The sequence below is a fragment of the Cervus canadensis genome, chromosome 2 (assembly GCF_019320065.1).
Source record: "Cervus canadensis isolate Bull #8, Minnesota chromosome 2, ASM1932006v1, whole genome shotgun sequence".
NCBI classification, from domain to species: Eukaryota; Metazoa; Chordata; class Mammalia; order Artiodactyla; family Cervidae; genus Cervus; species Cervus canadensis.
In genome coordinates, this window is record NC_057387.1 from 30924578 (window position 1) to 30931066 (window position 6489).

The window sequence follows — 6489 nt, forward strand, 5'->3', positions numbered from 1 at the left end:
AGCCATGATCAGAGGCTCAAAGAGGTTAATCCTCATTGACCTTAATTCTAGCAGTGAAGGCAATAAAAATGATAAAATGCATGTGATATCAGGTATTGATAGGAAAAACAGAGGAATCAGAGGGAAGAAGGAAAAAGGGAGTTTCATGGCCAGGAATGGTGAAAGGTAGCTTCAAGGAAAGGCTTACAGGTAGTGAGGTAGAAAGTCAAATGGAAATCTCAGGAAAGAATATTTCAGTTTGTGCAAAAACCCTGAAGCAGTAACAAGCCTGGACTATTGGAGAAACAGCACAGATATCAACATAGTTGAAGTAGAGGGAATAAGAATAATCAAAGGAGGTGAGATTAGAGTGGTCATGGGTGCTGGGTTCTGCCTGTCCTCTTCTTGCACATATTAGGTATACAGTAAACATTAATTTGAATAACTAATTAATACATAAATGTAGCACAAAAATAGAGGAGAAACCAATTTTTTAGGTTGCCATGATTTCTGCATTCTAGAAATGGTGACAGGATTAATCCTTGCAGGAAAATAGTGGCTGAAAAAGCATTAGTCTAGGAAACCACTTTGTTTTTTGTTTTTTTTTTTTCCAGTTATTTTTATTAGTTGGAGGCTAATTACTTTACAATATTGAAATGGGTTTTGTCATACATTGACATGAATCAGCCATGGAGTTACATGTGTTCCCCATCCCGATCCCCCCTCCCACCTCCCTCTCCACCCTATCCCTCTGGGTCTTCCCAATGCACCAGGCCCGAGCACTTGTCTCATGCATCCAACCTGGGCTGGTGATCTGTTTCACTATAGATAATATGCATGTTTCGATGCTGTTCTCTCGAAACATCCCACCCTCGCCTTCTCCCACAGAGTCCAAAAGTCTGTTCTGTACATCTGTGTCTCTTTTTCTGTTTTGCATATAGGGTTATCGTTACCATCTTTCTAAATTCCATATATATGTGTTAGTATGCTGTAATGTTCTTAATCTTTCTGGCTTACTTCACTCTGTATAATGGGCTCCAGTTTCATCCATCTCATTAGAACTGATTCAAATGAATTCTTTTTAATGGCTGAGTAATATTCCATGGTGTATATGTACCACAGCTTCCTTATCCATTCATCTGCTGATGGGCATCTAGGTTGCTTCCATGTCCTGGCTATTATAAACAGTGCTTCAATGAACATTGGGGTGCACGTGTCTCTTTCAGATCTGGTTTCCTCAGTGTGTATGCCCAAAAGTGGGATTGCTGGGTCATATGGCAGTTCTATTTCCAGTTTTTTAAGGAATCTCCACACTGTTCTCCATAGTGGCTGTACTAGTTTGCATTCCCACCAACAGTGTAAGAGGGTTCCCTTTTCTCCACACCCTCTCCAGCATTTATTGCTTGTAGACTTTTGGATAGCAGCCATCCTGACTGGCGTGTAATGGTACCTCATTGTGGTTTTGATTTGCATTTCTCTGATAATGAGTGATGTTGAGCATCTTTTCATGTGTTTGTTAGCCATCTGTATGTCTTCTTTGGAGAAATGTCTGTTTAGAAAAAAGCATTAGTCTAGAAAGAAACCACTTTGATCTAGCCAGTAGCTGTTGTGCTGTTCAAAAATGCTTTTCCTCAAATTAAGCAGTATTTGTCATGCTCTTCATGAAAAAGGTCACTTTTCATTCCAATCCCAAAGAAAGGCAATGCCAAAAAATATTCAAACTACCACACAATTGCACTCATCTCACACGCTGGCAAAGTAATTCTCAAAATTCTCCAAGCCAGGCTTCAATAGTATGTGAACTGTGAACTTCCAGATGTTCAAGCTGGATTTAGAAAAGGGAGAGGAACCAGAGATCAGATTGCCAACATTTGTTGGATCATCAAAAAAGCAAAAGAGTTCCAGAAGAACATCTGCTTCTGCTTTATTGATTACCCCAAAGCCTTTGACTATGTAGATCACAACAAACTGTGGAAAATTCTTATAAAGATAGGAATACCAGACCACCTTACCTGCCTCCTGAGAAATCTGTATGCAGGCCAAGAAGCAACAGTTAGAACCAGACATGGAACAACAGACGAGTTCCAAATTGGGAAAGAAGTACGTCAAGGCTGTATATTGTCACCCTGCTTATTTAACTTCTATGCAGAATACATCATGTGAAATGCCAGGCTGGATGAAGCACAAGCTGGAATCAAGATTGCCAGGAGAAATATCAACAACCTCAGATATGCAGATGACACCACCCTTATGGCAGAAAGAGAAGAACTAAAGAGCCTCTTGATGAAAGTGAAGGAGGAGAGTGAAAAAGCTGGCTTAAAACTCAACATTTAAAAAATGAAGATCATGGCATCCAGTCCCATCACTTCATGGAAAACAGATGGGGAAGTAATGGAAAGAGAAACAGGCTTTATTTTCTTGAGCTCCAAAATCACTGCAGATGGTGCCTGCAGCCATGAAATTAAAAGGCGCTTGCTCCTTGGAAGAAAAGCTATGACCAACCTAGGCAGCACATTCAAAAGCAGAGACATTACTTTGCCAGCAAAGGTCCATCTAATCAAAGCTATGGTTTTTCCAATAGTCATGTATGAATGTGAGAGTTAGACTCTAAAGAAAGCTGAGCACTGAAGAATTGATGTTTTAGAACTGTGGTGTTAGAGAAGACTCTTGAGAGTCCCTTGGACTGCAAGGAGATCAAACCAGTCTATCCTAAAGGAAATCAGTCCTGAATATTCATTGGAAGGACTGATGCTGAAGCTGAAACTCCAATACTCTGGCCACCTGATGAGAAGAGCTGACTCATTTGAAAAGACCCTGATGCTGGGAAAGATTGAAGGCAGGAGGAGAAGGGGACCACAGAGGATGAGACAGTTGGATGGCATCACTGACTCAATGGACATGAGCTTGAGCAAGCTTGGGGAGTTGGTGACAGACAGGGAAGCCTGACGTGCTGCAGTCCATGGGGTCACAAAGAGTCAGACACTACTGAGCAACTAAACTGAACTGAACTACATGCTCTTCACCAAGTCTAGTGCTCCACATCTTCACATCCCCTCCTCAGTATTATAGGAAACTCCTTCCAAAAAGACTCCCCAAAATGCCTGTGTTCTCTTTTGCTATTTTTGAGTTGACAAGTTGTGTCTGACTCTTTGCAGGACCATGGAGTGCAACAAGCCATGCTTTTCTGTCCTCCACTATCTCCGAGTTTGCTCAATTTCATGTCCATTGAGTCAGTGATGCTATCTAACAACCATCTCATCCTCTGCTGCCTCTTTCTCCTTTTGCCTTCAATCTTTCCTAGCATCAGGGTCTTTTCCAATGAGTCAGCTCTTCGCATCAGGTAGACAATGTATTGGAGCCTCAGCTTCAACATCAGTCCTTCCAATGAGTATTCAGAGTTGATTTCCTTTAAGATTGACTGATTTGATTTCCTTGCAGCCCAAGTAGCTCTCAAGAGTCTTCTCCAACACACCACACTTTGAAAGCATCAATTCTTCTGCACTCAGCCTTCTTTGTGGTCCATCTCTCACATCTGTACATGACTACTGGAAAAACCATAGCTTTGACCATACAGACTATTGTCAACAAAGTGATGTCTCTGCTTTTGAATATGCTGTCTAGGTTTGTCATAGCTTTCCTTCCCAGGAGCAAGCATCTATTAATTTCATGGCCGTAGTCACCATCTAAAGTGATTTTGGAGCCCAAGAAAGGAAAATCTGTGACTACTTCCACTTTTTCCCTTTCTATTTGTCATTACATGATGGGACTGGATGCCATGATCTTAGTGTTTTGAATGTTGAGTTTTAAGTCATCTGTTTCACTCTCCTCTTTCAGTCTCATCAAGAGGCTCTTCATTTTCTGCCATTAGATTGGTATCATCTGCATATCTGAGGTTGTTCATATTTTTCCTGGAAATCTTGATTCCAGCTTGTGATTCATCCAGTCCAGCATTTTGCATGATGTACTCTGCATAAAAGTTAAATAAGCAGAGTGACAATACATATCCTTTTCATTCTTCTCTCAGAATTTTGAATCAGTCTGTTATTCCATATCAGGTTCTATTTTATTCCAGGCTTTATCAATCTTTGGCTGGAAATATAATTACATTAATAACCAAATTTTACTGGTTTTTGCCTTTACCTTCTCATTGAGGACATTAGTCCCCCATATCAATGTCTTCAATCTCCAAGGCAGGTCATGCAAGTGCTCAGCTACGATCATTATGAGTGCTGTTTTTCCATGTACTATAATCGTATCTCAGCTCCATTTAGATCATGATATAACCTTCAAATTACTTCACAGTTCACTTACAACAAAATCCAAACTTTTAACCATGTTTCAACACCTTGCATGATCTGACCACTGCCTAGTTGTTCCCTGGCGACACTGGTCTCCCCCCCCCCCCTTTTTTTAACTGAAGTGACATTGGTTTATACCATTATGTAAGTTTCATGTGTATGACATTATTGTATGACATCTGTGTATACTTCTGCATCCCCACCACCAAAAGTCTTGTTTCCATTCATCACCTCACACTTGACCCTTTCTACCCATTTTTACCTCCCTTTCCTGCTCTTCCCATCTGGTAGCCACCAATTTGCTCTCTGTGTGTATGTGGTTTGATTTTTATATCCACGATGAGTGAAATCATATAACATTTGTCTTTCTCCATCTTTTTTCACTTGGGTTGATATCTTTAGGTTTCATTCATATTTTCACAAATGGCAAGATTTCATTTTTGCTTAATGGTAGAGCACGATTTAATATAGCATACATATACTACACCTTCTTTATCCATTCATCTGTCAGTGGCCACTCAGATTGTTTCCACATCTTGGCTATTGTAAATAGTGCTGCAGTGAACATATGCGTGCATGTATCTTTTCAAATTATGTTTTTGTATTCTTCAGATAACTACCCCAAAGTGGAATAGTTGAATCTCCCAGAGGCAGCATATAATTGGATCTTGTTTTTTAGCCCATCCAGCCACTCTGTGTCTTAATTGGTGAACTTAATTCATTTGTATTTAAGGCGATTACTGCCAAATGAGGACTTAGTCCTGCCATTTAATCTTTTGTTTACTGGTTGATCTGTATCTCCATTGTTTCTTTTCCCTTGTGTTTCTCTCTGCCATTTTAGCTTGATAGTTTTCTATGACGTGTTTCTCAGTTTCCTCTTTTCTTACATTTTGTTCCTCTGCTCTAGATGTTTTATGGTTATCATGAGGTTTGTATAAAACATATCATAGGTAAAATAGTCCTTTTTCTGCTAATAGCAATTTATTTGCCTGTATGGATTCTGTCCTTTTCCTCTTCCTCTCTTAAGTTTTTGTTGTCTCAAATTAACCCTTTTAAAATTGTGAGTTCATTACCAAATTAAAGTAGGTATAGTAATTTTACTGCTTTTTCCCTTTAACTTTTACTCTATAACTGTTTAACAATCTGTTCTGAAGTTGCAATTTTCTGATTCTATTTACCACTTTACTCAAAGTTTTGAATTCTTTCGCCTTTTTGTTTGAGTTAGAAGAGCTGTTTTCAATATCTCTTGTAAGGCAGGTTTAGTGATGATGAACTGGAGTATCTCATATCACCATGATATTGACGTCATCCCTGATCCTTTTTCTAACATTCATCTCCATTTACACCTGAAGGACTTTGTACTTGGTGCATCTCTGTCTGAAATGCACTTTTCCCAGATCTCAAAACAATTGGTTCTCCTGTAATATCAAGGCTTATCTCATATGGGATCTCTCCAGAGAGGCCTTCCTGGACTGCTCAGACTAAAGTTGGCTCTTCCCTTGGTCACTTTCTATTACTGTTTTGTTTTCCTCTTTTTTATTTTTTAGCTCATTTATTGCTTAAGATTCCTATCAGCAAAGTATAATCCCCATAAAGATGAACCCTTTATCTTATTTACCACTGTGTCTTTAGTACCTAGAACATTATCTGGCACATAATAATAATAAAGAATTGTTGTAGACTCATAAATGAATACTCATTACCCAGAAAGCTGCAGGTGCCTCATCATTAACACCAGTACTGCTGTATGCCTTGAGAACACTGAGGTCTGTGTCAAAGGAGGCAGTGAAATATAATAGTTAGGACTGTGACTTCTTTTGAATCTGGCTCTGCAATTAATGAGAAGTGAGATGTTGGGTGGGTTATTCAGTTTTAGATTAATGTTACCTTCTCTTCCTCACTAAGTTGTTGGGAGAATTAAATAATAAAATACATGTAAAACACTTAGAATAGAGTTTGACTTTCAGCAAGTATGCCAGAAAATAGGAGCCATTATATTCTTATTTTATTAGTTAGGGTCCTTTTAGTTGCAAATGAAGAAACAAACAAGCCAGCTTATGTAGCAAAGAGAAATTTATTATATAGTTATAGAGGTGTTTCACAGAACCCAAAGGCAGGAATTCCTCTAGGCCTCAGGAAAGAGCTAGAATCAAGAGTTGGAAAGCCATCGATAAATGTTCTCTCTCCATCTCTCATCATGGATTTTCTCCGT